The sequence below is a fragment of the Hyperolius riggenbachi genome, chromosome 1 (genome assembly GCF_040937935.1).
Source record: "Hyperolius riggenbachi isolate aHypRig1 chromosome 1, aHypRig1.pri, whole genome shotgun sequence".
Classification (NCBI taxonomy): domain Eukaryota; kingdom Metazoa; phylum Chordata; class Amphibia; order Anura; family Hyperoliidae; genus Hyperolius; species Hyperolius riggenbachi.
This window is the reverse complement of record NC_090646.1, coordinates 72,466,335-72,484,460: the sequence shown is the minus strand read 5'-3', so window position 1 is coordinate 72,484,460 and position 18,126 is coordinate 72,466,335. Positions and strand designations below refer to the sequence as shown.

Sequence of the window (18,126 nt, the reverse complement as noted above, 5' to 3'; positions counted from 1 at the left end):
CAAAATACAATCAATCAGTAGTAAAGGACAGCAGAAATACTGGTATAGATGAGAAATAAACAGAGGACAGGAGAGAACAGCTGCCCACACAGGCAGGCCCTGAGGCCTAAAGCTGTAAGCCTGCAGCAGCTGTCTCTCTCTATGTAACACAAAAGCTACTAACTAAAATACAATGTCTATCTAACTAACAACAATATAGATGTATATAGGAGGTGTATGTGAGCAAAAACGCTAGGTGATTGACCACAATAAAGCTCTTGCTAAGCCAAAGCACAAAGGAGCAGATCTCTCTCTGTGCAAAGTCAGGCAAGGACGGAAAAACGGAACATGGCGGCCGCTATTTATAGGGTACGGGCTGGCCAGGGTCCCCCTCTGTGATTGGCTGCCGTCAGAGGGCCTGGGAGCCCTCTGATTGGCTCTAAGGACATCAATCTGGGCAATGACGCTATTCGAGCTCGGTATTCGAGCTCGAATAGCGCTGTTAGCTCGAATAGCGCGAATAGTGAATGGACTTTCGAGTTCACTCAAATAGCCCATTCGAATAGCTCCAGCTATTCGGAGCTCGAATACCGAGCTCGAATAGCTGAAAAAGAGCTCGAATATTCGAGCTCTGCTGAGCACCACTGCTTCCCTGTAATAACCCACTGATCACCTGTCAATCACCTGCCAATCACCTATCACCCATCAATCACCCCCTGTCACTGCCACCCAACAATCAGCCCCTAACCTGCCCCTTGCGGGCAATCTGATCACCCACCCACACCAATAGATCGCCCGCAGATCCGACATCAGATCACCACCCAAGCGCAGCGTTTACATCTATTCACTCCTCTAAACACCCACTAATTACCCATCAATCACCCATCAATCACCCCCTATCACCACCTGTCACTGTTACCCATCAGATCAGACCCTAATCTGCCCCTTTGCGGGCACCCAATCACCCGCCTACACGCTCAGATTGCCCTCAGACCCCCCCTTATCAATTCGCCAGGGCATTATTTACATCTGTCCTTCCCTGTAATAACCCACTGATCACCTGTCAATCACCCATCAATCACCCCCTGTCACTGCCACCCATCAATCACCCCCTGTCACTGCCACCCATCAATCAGCCCCTAACCTGCCCCTTGCGGGCAAACTGATCACCCACCCACACCAATAGATCGCCCGCAGATCCGACATCAGATCACCACCCAAGCGCAGTGTTTACATCTATTCTCTCCTCTAAACACCCACTAATTACCCATCAATCACCTATCAATCACCCCCTATCACCACCTGTCACTGTTACCCATCAGATCAGACCCTAATCTGCCCCTTGCGGGCACCCAATCACCCGCCTACACGCTCAGATTGCCCTCAGACCCCCCCTTATCAATTCGCCAGTGCAATATTTACATTTGTTCTCCCCTGTAATAACCCACTGATTACCTGTCAATCACCTATCAATCACCCATCAATCACCCCCTGTCACTGCCACCCATCAATCACCCCCTGTCACTGCCACCTATCAATCAGCCCCTAACCTGCCCCTTGCGGGCAATCTGATCACCCACCCACACCAATAGATCGCCCGCAGATCCGACGTCCGATCACCTCCCAAGTGCAGTGTTTACATCTGTTCTCTACCCTAAACACCCACTAATTACCCATCAATCACCCCCTGTCACTGCTACCTATCAGATTAGACCCCTATCTGCCCCTAGGGCACTCAATCACCCGCCCACACCCTCAGAATGCCCTCAGACCCCAGCCCTGATCACCTCGCCAGTGCATTGCTTGCATCTATTCCCCCCTCTAATCACACCTTGAGACACCCATCAATCACCTCCTGTCACCCCCTAGCACACCTACCCATCAGATCAGGCCCTAATTTGCCCCATGTGTGCTCCTGATCACTCGGCCAAACCCTCAGATCCCCCTCAGACCCCCTTCCGATCACCTCCCCAGTGCATTGATTGCATCTATTTTCCCCTCTAACCACCCCCTGAGACACCCATCAATCACCTCCTGTCACCCCCCTAGCACTCCTATCCATCAGATCAGGCCCAATACAACCTGTCATCTAAAAGGCCACCCTGCTTATGACCGGTTCCACAAAATTTGCCCCCTCATAGACCACCTGTCATCAAAATTTGCAGATGCTTATACCCCTGAACAGTCATTTTGAGACATTTGGTTTCCAGACTACTCATGGTTTTGGGTCCGTAAAATGCCAGGGCGGTATAGGAACCCCACAAGTGACCCCATTTTAGAAAAAAAGACACCCCAAGGTATTCTGTTAGGTGTATGACGAGTTCATAGAAGATTTTATTTTTTTGTCAAAAGTTAGCGGAAATTGATTTTTATTGGTTTTTTTTCACAAAGTGTCATTTTTCACTAACTTGTGACAAAAAATAAAATCTTCTATGAACTCGCCATACACCTAACGGAATACCTTGGGGTGTCTTCTTTCTAAAATGGGGTCACTTGTGGGGTTCCTATACTGCCCTGGCATTTTAGGGGCCCTAAACCGCGAGGAGTAGTCTAGAAAACAAATGCTTTAAAATGACCTGTGAATAGGACGTTGGGCCCCTTAGCGCACCTAGGCTGCAAAAAAGTGTCACACATGTGGTACCGCCATACTCAGGAAAAGTAGTATAATGTGTTTTGGGGTGTATTTTTACACATACTCATGCTGGGTGGGAGAAATTTCTATGTAAATGGACAATTGTGTGTAAAAAAATCAAACAATTGTCATTTACAGAGATATTTCTCCCACTTAGCATGGGTATGTGTAAAAATACACCCCAAAACGCATTATACTACTTCTCCTGAGTACGGTGGTACCACATGTGTGGCACTTTTTTACACCCTAAGTACGCTAAGGGGCCCAAAGTCCAATGAGTACCTTTAGGATTTCACAGGTCATTTTGCGACATTTGGTTTCAAGACTACTCCTCACGGTTTAGGGCCCCTAAAATGCCAGGGCAGTATAGGAACCCCACAAATGACCCCATTCTAGAAAGAAGACACCCAAAGGTATTTCGTACGGAGTATGGTGAGTTCATAGAAGATTGTATTTTTTGTCACAAGTTAGCGGAAAATGGCACTTTGTGAAAAAAAACAATTAAAATCAATTTCCGCTAACTTGTGACAAAAAAATAAAAACTTCTATGAACTCACCATACTCCTAACGGAATACCTTGGGGTGTCTTCTTTCTAAAATGGGGTCATTAGTGGGGTTCCTATACTGCCCTGGCATTTTAGGGGCCCTAAACCGTGAGGAGTAGTCTTGAAACAAAAATGACCTGTGAAATCCTAAAAGTACTCATTGGACTTTGGGCCCCTTAGTGCAGTTAGGGTGCAAAAAAGTGCCACACATGTGGTATCGCCGTACTCGGGAGAAGTAGTATAATGTGTTTTGGGGTGTATTTTTACACATACCCATGCTGGGTGGGAGAAATACCTCTGTAAACAACAATCTTTTGATTTTTTTTACACACAATTGTTCATTTACAGAGGTATTTCTCCCACCCAGCATGGGTATGTGTAAAAATACACCCCAAAACACATTGTACTACTTCTCCCGAGTACGGCGATACCACATGTGTGGCACTTTTTTGCACCCTAACTGCGCTAAAGGGTCCAAAGTCCAATGAGTACCTTTAGGATTTCACAGGTCATTTTGAGAAATTTCGTTTCAAGACTACTCCTCACGGTTTAGGGCCCCTAAAATGCCAGGGCAGTATAGGAACCCCACAAATGTCCCCATTTTAGAAAGAAGACACCGCAAGGTATTCCGTTAGTAGTATAGCGAGTTCATAGAAGATTTTATTTTTTGTCACAAGTTAGCGGAAATTGATTTTAATTGTGTTTTTTCACAAAGTGTCATTTTCCGCTAACTTGTGACAAAAAATAAAATCTTCTATGAACTGGCCATACACCTAACGGAATACCTTGGGGTGTCTTCTTTCTAAAATGGGGTCACTTGTGGGGTTCCTATACTGCCCTGGCATTTTAGGGGCCCTAAACCGCGAGGAGTAGTCTAGAAAACAAATGCCTCAAAATGACCTGTGAATAGGTCGTTGGGCCCCTTAGCGCACCTAGGCTGCAAAAAAGTGTCACACATGTGGTACCGCCGTACTCAGGAAAAGTAGTATAATGTGTTTTGGGGTGTATTTTTACACATACCCATGCTGGGTGGGAGAAATTTCTATGTAAATGGACAATTGTGTGTAAAAAAATCAAACAATTGTCATTTACAGAGATATTTCTCCCACTTAGCATGGGTATGTGTAAACATACACCCCAAAACGCATTATACTACTTCTCCTGAGTACGGCGGTACCACATGTGTGGCACTTTTTTACACCCTAAGTACGCTAAGGGGCCCAAAGTCCAATGAGTACCTTTAGGATTTCACAGGTCATTTTGCGACATTTGGTTTCAAGACTACTCCTCACGGTTTAGGGCCCCTAAAATGCCAGGGCAGTATAGGAACCCCACAAATGACCCCCATTCTAGAAAGAAGACACCCAAAGGTATTCCGTACGGAGTATGGTGAGTTCATAGAAGATTGTATTTTTTGTCACAAGTTAGCGGAAAATGACACTTTGTGAAAAAAAACAATTAAAATCAATTTCCGCTAACTTGTGACAAAAAAATAAAAACTTCTATGAACTCACCATACTCCTAACGGAATACCTTGGGGTGTCTTCTTTCTAAAATGGGGTCATTAGTGGGGTTCCTATACTGCCCTGGCATTTTAGGGGCCCTAAACCGTGAGGAGTAGTCTTGAAACAAAAATGACCTGTGAAATCCTAAAGGTACTCATTGGACTTTGGGCCCCTTGGTATCGCCGTACTCGGGAGAAGTAGTATAATGTGTTTTGGGGTGTATTTTTACACATACCCATGCTGGGTGGGAGAAATACCTCTGTAAATGACAATCTTTTGATTTTTTTTACACACAATTGTTCATTTACAGAGGCATTTCTCCCACCCAGCATGGGTATGTGTAAAAATACACCCTAAAACACATTGTACTACTTCTCCCGAGTACGGCGATACCACATGTGTGGCACTTTTTTGTACCCTAACTGCGCTAAAGGGTCCAAAGTCCAATGAGTACCTTTAGGATTTCACGGGTCATTTTGAGAAATTTCGTTTCAAGACTACTCCTCACGGTTTAGGGCCCCTAAAATGCCAGGGCAGTATAGGAACCCCACAAATGACCCCATTTTAGAAAGAAGACACCCCAAGGTATTCCGTTAGTAGTATAGCGAGTTCATAGAAGATTTTATTTTTTGTCACAAGTTAGCGGAAATTGATTTTAATTGTGTTTTTTCACAAAGTGTCATTTTCCGCTAACTTGTGACAAATAATAAAATCTTCTATGAACTCACCATACTCCTAACGGAATACCTTGGGGTGTCTTCTTTCTAAAATGGGGTCATTTGTGGGGTTCCTATACTGCCCTGGCATTTTAGGGGCCCTAAACCGTGAGGAGTAGTCTTGAAACGAAATTTCTCAAAATGACCTGTGAAATCCTAAAGGTACTCATTGGACTTTGGGCCCTTTAGTGCAGTTAGGGTGCAAAAATGTGCCACACATGTGGTATCGCCGTACTCAGGAGAAGTAGTATAATGTGTTTTGGGGTGTATTTTTACACATACCAATGCTGAGTGGGAGAAATCTCTCTGTAAATGGACAATTGTGTGTAAAAAAAAATTAAAAAATTGTCATTTACAGAGATATTTCTCCCACCCAGCATGGGTATGTGTAAAAATACACCCCAAAACACATTATACTACTTCTCCAGGGTATGGCAATACCACATGTGTGGCACTTTTTTGCAGCCTAACTGCGCTAAGGGGTCCAAAGTTCAATGAGCACCTTTAGGCTTTACAGGGGTGCTTACAATTTAGCACCCCCCAAAATGTCAGGACAGTAAACACACCCCACAAATGACCCATTTTGGAAAGTAGACCCTTCAAGGTATTCAGAGAGGGGCATGGTGAGTCCGTGGCAGATTTCATTTTTTTTTTTGTCGCAAGTTAGAAGAAATGGAAACTTTTTTTTTTTGTCACAAAGTGTCATTTTCCGCTTACTTGTGACAAAAAATAATATCTTCTATGAACTCATTATGCCTCTCAGTGAATACTTCGGGATGTCTTCTTTCCAAAATGTGGTCATTTGGGGGGTATTTATACTATCCTGGAATTCTAGCCCCTCATGAAACATGACAGGGGGTCAGAAAAGTCATAGATGCTTGAAAATGGGAAAATTCACTTTTTGCACCATAGTTTGTAAACGCTATAACTTTTACCCAAACCAATATATATACACTGAATGGGGTTTTTTTTATCCAAAACATGTTTGTCCACATTTTTCGCCCTGCATGTATACAGAAATTTTACTTTATTTGAAAAATGTCAGCACAGAAAGTTAAAAAAATCATTTTTTTGCCAAAATTCATGTCTTTTTTGATGAATATAATAAAAAGTAAAAATCGCAAGAGCAATCAAATAGCACCAAAAGAAAGCTTTATTAGTGACAAGAAAAGGAGCCAAAATTCATTTAGGTGGTAGGTTGTATGAGCGAGCAATAAACCGTGAAAGCTGCAGTGGTCTGAATGGAAAAAAAGGTAGAAAGCCCTAGGTCCTCAAGTGGTTAAAGTTACATACTGATTGCTTTATTTTGTGAATAATAATGTTTTACAAACAGTAAGGGATAAAATGTTAAATAATGTTTTAGTTAAATAGGTTAAATATGTTTAGTATTTTTATAAATGTTATTCATCACGGGTGCATTTTCTAAATGTAAATCATCACAAGCACAGTTAAACGATAAACGGCGCCCATTAAACAATATTTATTATGGGAGTGAATGGCGGCGCTCTTTTTGTCCACTAGCTGCCTGCGCCCTTTTTTCCCAGCCCCGTAAAATGTATCCTGAATACGACATGCCTCATCACCATGGTGACCACTCTAAAAATGTTATTAAAGACAGGAGATAAGCTTAGTGAATTGAGGACATTGTCCCTAAGGAAATATTTTAAATGTTTTATTAACTGGGACAAATGGACAAATAAAATGTGTGGGTTTTAATTATGGTAGCATGTATTATTTTAAAACTATAATTGCTGTAATCTGGCAAATAATGCTTTTTTTCATTTTTTCTTATTTTTCCCGTTAAATGCATTTAGAATAAAATAATTCTTAGCAAAATGTACCACCCAAAGAAAGCCTTATTAATGGCAAAAAAAATCCAAAACAAAATATACTGTAGATCATTTTGTTGTGATAAGTATTAAAGGGATACTTAAGGCAGAAAAAAAATGAGTTTTACTCACCTGGGGCTTCTACCAGCCCCCTGTCGCAGTCCTGTGCCCTCGCAGCTACTCACTAATCCTCTGGTCCCCCGCTGCCAGCTAGATTAGTTTTTGCTGACAGGACTGGTCACGCGTAGCTTTCCCGACTGTAATTAGCGCTATTGCGGACAACAACGCGTACGTTGTACGCGTTGCGGCTCGCAATAGCGCTAATTACAGTCGGGAATGCTGAGAAAGCTACGTGTGGCCAGTCCTGTCGGGCCTGTCGGCAAAAACGAAACTAGCTGGCAGCGGGGGACCAGAGGATTAGTGAGTAGCTGCGAGGGCACATGACTGCTGCAGGGGGCTGGTAGAAGCACCAGGTGAGTAAAACTCATTTTTTTTTCTGGCTTAAGTGTCCCTTTAAGCAGTAATAAAGTTATAGGCGAATGGATGGAAGGAGCACTGAAAGGGGAAAATTGCTTTGGTACAGAAGGGAAATAATCCCTCTGTAGTGAAGTGGTTAAAGTGACTAAGTGAGCACCTGTGGTGTCCCATAATGCATCACTCCTGGATATGCAAATCATTTCATTATATGCCCCTGAAAGCAAGGGCTGCACATCTAGAACCGCTGGTGTATAGTAAGCCTAATCACATGCATGAAAAAAGGGTCAAGACTCAAGGAAATTTGGGCGCCAGATTTCGGCTAATAGTAGCATATCAGTAAAATTTAGACCCCTCCCCTCTTAAAGTCTCCCCCTCCACACCTAACCCTTAAAAATGCCCCCTACTCCTATCCGTCACCCCATGCCTAACCCTTAACCCCTCCCCCCATGCCTAACCCTTAAAAAAAAACTTCCATGCTTAACCTTATTGGTCCCCACCCACACCTAACCTTAACTAACCCCCACTGCTGCCAATCTGCCACAATACTGTTATTGGTCCCCACCCACACCTAACCTCAACTAACCCCCACTGCTGCCAATCTGCCACAATTCCGTTATTGGTCTCCACCCACACCTAACCTCAACTAACCCCCACTGCTGCCAATCTGCCACAATTCCGTTATTGGTCCCCACCCACACCTAACCTCAACTAACCCCCACTGCTGCCAATCTGCCACAATTCCGTTATTGGTCTCCACCCACACCTAACCTCAACTAACCCCCACTGCTGCCAATCTGCCACAATTCCGTTATTGGTCTCCACCCACACCTAACCTCAACTAACCCCCACTGCTGCCAATATGCCACAATTCCGATGATGTTAGAGCACCATTATAGATAGAAGCAAAGTGTGAAATTGCTCAATAAATATGTTGGACATGCAGATTTCACACTATAGCCGTTATTTATAATGATGCCTATGGAGGGAACCAACGTTTCTTACGACAGCGGGAGCACAAACTTCCCACTTTGCCCTGATCTAGCTATTCCTTAGTACTGGCCCAATCTCTATTCCATGGAGCTATATCAATCCATGGCATGTACCGATGAGGATCACAAAGGCCGAAACAGGCTGTATGGATGTTGGATTGATTTGGCTCTGTAAAATATATGGCTACAGGCTCACTATACATCAGCCTTGCTTTCAGAGGCATAAAGAGATGATTTGCTTATTTGTTTGCTGTCTGAAGATGCCAAAAGTCAGGTAGAGCTAAACATTTACTGTGATCACAATTATTACTTCACCTCTACCACTGGTGTAGCCATAGGGGATGCAAAGTTTGTGACTGCACTAGGGCCCCTGGACCTGATAGGCCCAAATGAGGCTCTCCTCCAGTCACTGCATTAGTTCTTTATTAGCGCTCTATTGCTAATGATCACCTGTATATATGCTTAGAATAGAGGTGATGTGAAATGTACGTCCTGGCAGGTATTAGGGGATGAAAACAGGGCGTAGATTTCAATCACGTTTGCATTTATGTGTTTGTTTACTGAGGCTAGAAGCACAATAAGCAGAATCGTCTGTGTTGTGACAAATGCATGTAATTTTGCACATAATGAACGTCTATGGGCTGCATAATAAAACAATATCTGCATTTTGCAAAGTGCATTTTTTGAAACGCACAACTTGCTGCATATTTCTGGGAAACACATATGAATCACATATAATGTATTTCAATTCAGGCTCAGAAGTAGTGCATTTTACTGCATATTGACATGAATTTCTGATGCATTTTTAATATGATAAATATTATATAATCTATATACAGTATGTAAAATACAGCACATACAGCCCCCCCTCTAGACACCTGGGCGGAGCTACAAGCAGCTAATCAGATTTCATCCATTAATGCCAATGGAAAAATTGTAAAAGGCTGCCATTCCCATTCTCACAGTAATCAAGCCAGAGTCCCCACACTTGGCACAGTTGGTCACTTGGTGACCACGGTTACAAATGCAGGAAAAGTGGGCGGTGCATAAAACAGCCAATCAAATTTCAGCCATTCATTTTCAATTGGAAAATATACAGTGGTGTGAAAAACTATTTGCCCCCTTCCTGATTTCTTATTCTTTTGCATGTTTGTCACACTTAAATGTTTCTGCTCCTCAAAAACCGTTAACTATTTGTCAAAGATAACATAATTGAACACAAAATGCAGTTTTAAATGATGGTTTTTATTATTTAGTCAGAAAAAAAACTCCAAACCTACATGGAGCTGTGTGAAAAAGAAATTGCCCCCTGAACCTAATAACTGGTTGGGCCACCCATAGCAGCAATAACTGCAATCAAGCGTTTGCGATAACTTGCAACAAGTCTTTTACAGCGCTCTGGAGGAATTTTGGCCCACTCATCTTTGCAGAATTGCTGTAATTCAGCTTTATTTGAGGGTTTTCTAGCATGAACCGCCTTTTTAAGGTCATGCCACAACATCTCAATAGGATTCAGGTCAGGACTTTGACTAGGCCACTCCAAAGTCTTCATTTTGTTTTTCTTCAGCCATTCAGAGGTGGATTTGCTGGTGTGTTTTGGGCCATTGTCCTGCTGCAGCACCCAAGATCGCTTCAGCTTGAGTTGACAAACAGATGGCCGGACATTCTCCTTCAGGATTTTTTGGTAGACAGTAGAATTCATGGTTCCATCTATCACAGCAAGCCTTCCAGGTCATGAAGCAGCAAGACAACCCCAGACCATCACACTACCACCACCATATTTTACTGTTGGTATGATGTTCTTTTGCTGAAATGCTGTGTTACTTCTACGCCAGATGTAACGGGACACGCAGCTTCCAAAAAGTTCAACTTTTGTCTTGTCGGTCCACAAGGTATTTTCCCAAAAGTCTTGGCAATCATTGAGATGTTTTTTTTAGCAAAATTGAGATGAGCCTTCATGTTCTTTTTGCTTAAAAGTGGTTTGCGCCTTGGATATCTGCCATGCAGGCCGTTTTTGCCCAGTCTCTTTCTTATGGTGGAGTCGTGAACACTGACCTTAATTGAGGCAAGTGAGGCCTGCAGTTCTTTAGATGTTGTCCTGGGGTCTTTTGTGGCCTCTCGGATGAGTTTTCTCTGCGCTCTTGGGGTAATTTTGGTCGGCCGGCCACTCCTGGGAAGGTTCATCACTGTTATAGGTTTTTGCCATTTGTGGATAATGGCTCTCACTGTGGTTCGCTGGAGTCCCAAAGCTTTAGAAATGGCTTTATAACCTTTACCAGACTGATAGATCTCAATTACAGTACTTTTGTTCTCATTTGTTCCTGAATTTCTTTGGATCTTGGCATGATGTCTAGCTTTTGAGGTGCTTTTGGTCTACTTCTCGGTGTCAGATAGCTCCTATTTAAGTGATTTCTTGATTGAAACAGGTGTGGCAGTAATCAGGCCTGGGAGTGACCACAGAAATTGAACTCAGGTGTGATAAACCACAGTTAAGTTATTTTTTAACAAGGGGGGCAATCACTTTTTCACACAGGGCCATGTAGATTTGGAGTTTTTTTTTCTCACTAAATAATAAAAACCATCATTTAAAACTGCATTTTGTGTTCAATTATGTTATCTTTGACTAATAGTTAATGGTTTTTGATGAGCAGAAACATTTAAGTGTGACAAACATGCAAAAGAATAAGAAATCAGGAAGGGGGCAAATAGTTTTTCACACCACTGTAAACTGCAGCCATTCTTACACTGTTAATCGCAGGGTTTTCAAACTTGGCACACTTGGTCACTGGGTGAATGAGATTAAGATTTTGGAAAGTGGGTGGAGTGTACAGCAGCCAATCACAATTCACCTATTGATTTTCAAAGGGAATATTTAAACTGCTGCAATTCTTACACTGTTAATGGCAGAGGCTTCAAACTTGCTACAGATGGTCATTGGTTGACTGAGGTTTAAATTCACTAAAGGGGCGGAGCCACAAACAGCCAATCAGATTTCTTTGGTGGATAAACTGCTTCCATTCACACAATTTTGATGCCAGGAACCTGAAAGTTTACAAACTTGATCACTGAGTGACTGTGTATCAAGTTTACAAAAGCTGGGAGGAGCCAAAAACAGTGGGAAAATATAAACTGCAGCCATTCTTACACTGTTAATGGCAGGGTTCACAAACTTTGCACAGTTGGTGACTGCGATTAATATTCAGGAAAGTGGGTGGAGCTTACAACAGCCAATCAAAATTCACCTATTGATTTTTACAGGGAATATTTACATTGCTGCCATTCTTACACTGTTAATGGCAGAGGTCTCTAATCTGGTACAGTTGGTCATTGGGTGACTGGGGTTCAAATTCACCAAAGGGGCAGAGCTACAAACAGCAAATTAGATTTCTTTGTTGGATAAACTACTTCAATTCACACAATTTTGATGCCAGGAACCTGAAAGTTTACAAACTTGATCATTGAGTGACTGTGTGTCAAGTTTACAAAAAGTGGGCAAAGACAAATGGAATTTTCACTGGGAAAATGTAAACTGCAGCCATTCTTACACTGTTAATGGTAGGGTTCTCAAACTTTTCTCACTTGGTCACTGGGTGACTGGGATTAATATTCAAAAAAGTGGGAGGAACCACTCAAACCTGGTACAGTTGGTCATTGAGTGACTGGGATTCAAATTCAGAAAAGGGGTGGAACCACAAACAGCCAATCAGATTTGTGTCATTTCAATGGGAAAATACAAATTATTGATGCCAAGGACCCCAAAGCTCACAAACTTGGTCACTGAGTGTTTGTGTGTTAGGGTTAGAAAAAGTGGGCGGAGCCAACACCAGCCAAATATATACCCGGGCAATGCCGGGTCATCAGCTAGTGTGTGTATATATATATATATATATATATATATATATATATATATATATACATATATATATATATATATATATATATATATATATATATATGTATACTGTTACTGTTTTTTATGCAAATAAAACGCACAGCCAAAATCGGAAATGCACAAGGCAGAAAACTCATGCTTTTCTTTACAGATAACTGTGCTTCCAGCCTCAGAATTCCAAAGCTAGTACAAAATACACCTGATCTCCCAGAATGCGCTGGATGGAGAATTCCGCATAGCTAATCAGCTAATCACTGGGAGGGCTGGGCTACATACAGATATAGGACATTTTTTTGATGCTGAATCATTATTATCATAAAAGTGGATATCCTGAATGATTTACAGTACAAGACCAACCTGCTGCAGTTCCACACTGCCCTTGCTCATGCGAAGCAGGAATACTTTACCAAGCTCATCGGAGCACAAGCTTCCAACCCCCGGCGTCTTTTTGCCACTTTCAACTCCCTGCTTAAACCCACCCCCCCACCCTCCGTTTCCTCCCTCTCTGCCACAGATTTAGCCACCCACTTCACCAACAAAATTGTCGCCATCCGCCAGGAAATATCCAATCTCCAATCTTCACCTCCCACCCCCTCCCTCCCAGCTCCTCCTCCACCCTATCCTCCCCTCACATCCTTCCCTCCTACTACGACCGAGGAAGTCAACCACCTACTGCAGACTTCCCATACCACTACTTCCCCCCTTGACCCCATCCCTTCCGATTCACTCCAGCCTCACTTCACGGAATTGGCCCCAGTCCTCACTACCCTGTTCAACCTCTCCCTATCCACAGGCACCTTCTCCTCAGACTTCAAGCAGGCCACTGTACTACCCCTGCTCAAGAACCCCTCCCTCGACCCTTCGCTACCCTCCAACTACCGTCCTATCTCCCTCCTCCCCTTTGCCTCAAAACTCCTTGAGCGCCTGGTTCACAAACGCCTGACCCAGTACCTCAATGCCAACTCACTGCTAGACCCACTCCAATCTGGATTTCGTCCTGCCCACTCAACCGAAACTGCTCTCACCAAAGTGGTCAACGACCTTGCCTTAGCTAAAGCTGAAGGTAAATACTCCATTCTCCTCCTCCTTGACCTGTCAGCAGCTTTTGACACAGTAGATCATCCCCTACTCCTCCAGTCCCTCCAGTCCTTGGGCATTCACGATCTCGCCCTGTCCTGGCTTTCATCCTACCTCTTCAACCGCTCCTTCACGACTGCCTTTAATGAGTCCACTTCCACCCCCAACCACCTCTCGGTGGGAGTCCCCCAAGGTTCGGTCCTTGGCCCCCTACTGTTCACCCTATACACATCCTCCATTGGCAAGGTTATCTCCTCCATGGGTTTTAACTATCATCTGTATGCAGATGACACCCAGATCTACCTCCACACCCCTGACATATCCACCACTACCATGGACAAGGTCTCCTCCTGCCTATCAGCCATCTCCTCCTGGATGTCCGCTAGGTTCCTGAAACTAAATCTAGACAAAACGGAATTTATGATCTTCCCACCCGGCCATCCACGAACCTCCCAGATGTGCATGTCACTGTTAACCACACTACCATTCGCCCTACCTCTCAAGCCCGCTGTCTGGGTGTCACCCTGAACTCCGCACTCTCCTTCACTTCCCACATCCAAAACCTCACAAAGTCCTGCAACTTCCACCTTCGTAACATCTGTAAGATTCGCCCTTTCCTGACCTCTGCCACCACCAAACTCCTCATCCATGCCCTCATAATTTCCCGCCTTGACTACTGCAATGCCCTGCTGTCTGGTCTCCCTATGACCCGAACAGCCCCACTGCAGTCCATCATGAATGCGGCAGCCAGAATTATCCACTGCTTCCATCGCTCCACCACGGCGGATCCCCTCCTAGAATCCCTCCACTGGCTTCCTATCCAGTCCAGAATCAGATTCAAGATACTGTGTCTGACCTACAAATCTGTCCACAAAACCTGTCCAACCTACATTTCCGATCTTACTCAGAGGTACACACCTAGCCGCTCACTCCGCTCTTCCAATGAACTTCGCCTAACCGCCCCCCGAATCACCCAGTCCCATGCACGCCTCCAGGACTTCTCAAGAGCTGCTCCAACACTATGGAACTCCCTACCTCCACCCATTAGGGCAGCCCCCTCCTTCAACATCTTCAGGAAAGCCCTCAAAACTCACCTTTTCACTCTGGCCTACTACCCCTCACAAGTGCTCTAAACCTACAGCTGAACTCTGGTCCCCTACCATTCGTGTCCTTACCTCTCCCTCTAGATTGTAAGCCTTTGGGCAGGGTCCTCCTCCTTTTGTGTCCTACCTGAGCTTGCACCTCCATTACTGTGCACCCATGCTATGCATCTGAGTGAACCTAACTTGCCTAATCTCCATGCTCCATCCAGTGACTGACTAAGCATTACCTGGTACTCATACTATGGTGTGTGATCTGGTTTTCTTGTATTCCTGTATTGTCATATTGCTGTATGTCACCCCTAAATATTGTCTGTAACCTAAATTAATGTTCAGCGCTGCGTAATATGTTGGCGCTTTATAAATACAATAAATAAATAAATAATTTACTGCATTCTGACGAAAGGGAAGTGCGCTCTTTGCGTATCTCAGTTGTAATTTTTTTTTTTTTAAAGGTCATTAAAGGAGGAAAGAGAGACTTGCTTCCAAAAGTGGGATGTTGTGAGCTGGGTGTTATATAATGCATCAGTGTAAAGTCTGTTAATATTTTATAATTAGCTTCTTATGTGGTAACAGACATGCTTATTCAGCTTTACCACTTTGTTTACAGTCTCTGTTGCGGCTTTGCCTCTACTGGAAGTACTAGACGCCTCACGCCAGTCAAGCCTCGGTATGTGGTATATGATCTTGGCATGTATGTTTTTATTGCACAAGACTGCAATGTCACTTTCTTTACCACCTAGGAATGTGTCAGCGAACCTATAATCTACTGCTACTTTGCAGCTATTTTTGGAAAAGACTAAACAACATAAAAATTAAATGTGACACGAAGGACCACATTAACAAAATAAGTATCAGTATTTTTAGGCATATTTACTAATGTGCATGGAGGTGGTTTACTTCATACAAGATCTTGCAAGCCTTTTCGCCAGCTATGAGCAAACAAAAAACACTTAAGCTGTGTACTCACCGCACGTCGGTTCCTGCAACGTCCCCTTGATGACGGTCGTCAGCAACGCCTCTTCCTGCTGGCGGGGGGGGGGGCGACGACATCACGTGGCGCTACCCACCGGGAGTGAACGAGACTGCAAGCATTTGCGATACTTTGCGCAGGAGTTGTCGGGGATCTTAGAGATCCAATCCACGGAGACAGCCGTTATTGCGGTGCGACGCTTATCGACATTCATGTGCTTGTGTGCCTGTACTCACGTCGCAATATCGCAGAAGGGACCGCTCGGTGCTCAAAAACAAAAACCGGTTGTCGGGGAAATTGTTGGGAAAATTGTGATGTGGTACATAGCTCCAGAAAAGTATGTGTTCTGTCAGAAACGCTTTCCATAGGAAATGGCTGTTTACTAGGTGGGCAGCCCAGCCAACAATAATTTTTTTTGTTAATTTCCCTGTAGAAAAGGCCATATACCCATTACCTCTTCCTAGCGGCCTGGCTTTCTCACTAAAGACAGATCCAATTTTCAGAGAACTGAGATAAGAAAGTCAAGAAACCAGGTCCCTATCATAAAACATTAACTATCAAAGCAACATTCCCATGCCCTGGCACCAGGAAGACCAGTTCTAAAGGCTGCCATACACTGGTCCATTGCCACCAGATCGACCAACAGATAAATCCCTCTCTGATCTAATCTGCTCCCCCTGGCCAGCAGCAATACATTACCTGTCTGCCGACGCCAGTCCCCGGGATCCGTTCAGTCACACTTCCTTCTGCGTCCTCCTCTTCACTTCCTGTCTCGTCCTGTGGCAAGCAGAAGTTCAAACAGTAGAGGGCGCTCTACTGTTTGAACTTGAGCTTGTCACAGGACGCGACAGGAAGTCTAGAGGATAAGGAAAAGGACACCGGCTCCTGACCCACCGGTGATCGAACAAAATTTTCTGTTGGGACCAATCGACTGAATAGATTGATGTTGGATGGCAATCGGTCGATCGCTCAGCATTTGCGCTATCGATTTCCCAGCAGATTCAATCACAGTGATCGAATCTGCTGTATATCGGTGGAAATTCGAGTTAGTGTATGGGCACCTTAAATGTCCTGTAATTCAACTAGTAATAGTAAAAGTTTTCTATCAGAATTTATATTTTCATTTATGCCAGCCACATGAAAACAAGTGGGACTGTCACTGGTTAAAAAAATGAACGTACCAAACCGACAATCGTAGCGGTAGCATCTTCTGCCACACGTGGATGTGGATTCTCTCTTATAAATCATAATAACTACACCATGTTTGATACCTATGAACACCAGAGAACCTGACTTGTCCATAATTATTTGCATCTACAATGCGTGATGTATTGCCACAGAGATATGATTTTTTTAGACATTTCATATCTCTTTCTGGCAGGGTCTGCCCATCTCTCATTACAGTCTCCACCCCCACAGAGAGAGGATTAAAAGTCCGGAGACACAGGCTTTCAATTGTCCTTTAGTTCCATTCCATCCCATTACGAATTCATCTGCTTGCCGACTGGACCCGGCCCAACTTACCTTTACCTTTGAACTATTAACAAAGAACTTTCTACCAACATTCCTGGATTTACTATTTCCAAAAGGATACAGTAATTCCATAGGCTGCTTAGACTTTATCCAGTTATTATTTCTAACTTATTTTTTTCCAATATTTAAGCGTATCAATCTGTTCCTTTGATACATAAATTTTTGTCATTTTTCTGTATTCATTTTTATGCACTATTTTGTATTAAATAAACAATTAAACATTTTTTGTCTAAGCACTTCCTCCTCTGCAAAGAATCCTGACTTTCAGAGAGAATTTTATAATAACCGTTTTTATTAATATATATTGTTATATCTAGTGAGCTTGTTAAATGAAATAGCCCTTGTTCCTACATGACAAGCTAGAGTTAGAAATGCGTCTAATGCAAAGTGGTGGAAACTTATCTGAACAAGATCGAAGATTCTGTGTGGCCTCACCAACCAATCCAAAAGGTTACTTTGCCTACTGTGCTGGACGCCTTTAGAATTCCCTCAGTGTTTGAGGGATGAATGGTAAGCTGTGGCAAAGGGGACAGGAATTGGAGGGTGACGTCACAGTAGAATCTAAGGCGGTATGTTTAGTGGTTGGTAATACAGACATCGCCAAAATGTAAAAACTCATAAAGAATTCACTGAGGAGAGGTAAACAAAGATATGCCCTGGTCATGCCATGGCCAGCGGCTGGTTTTATGTATGAGAACTCCTTGGCTGGCTTGTCTCTCAGAAACAGCCTTATCAGTCCACCGACAGACTGTACACACGCCGGACTGTCTGCTGAAAACCCGCCCAGCGGGAGGTGACAACGGACCCGTTGTTGCCTTTGATCAGATGTGTATGAGCCTTTATGCTTATGCTTTTCCAAGGTCAAGCCCGTTTCTTTAG

General features: G+C 43.6%; 1 protein-coding gene across 3 annotated transcripts in view; it reads left to right on the top strand.

Moving 5' to 3' along the window:
* Positions 1-18,126, top strand: part of LOC137545445 (indolethylamine N-methyltransferase-like) — a 52,672-nt gene that overhangs the window by 12,888 nt on the left and 21,658 nt on the right. For all 3 annotated transcript variants that reach the window (XR_011026040.1, XR_011026037.1, XR_011026036.1), the window contains exon 2: positions 15,352-15,411. The gene's annotated coding sequence lies outside the window, so the exon portion shown is untranslated. The remainder of the gene's footprint in view (positions 1-15,351; positions 15,412-18,126) is intronic.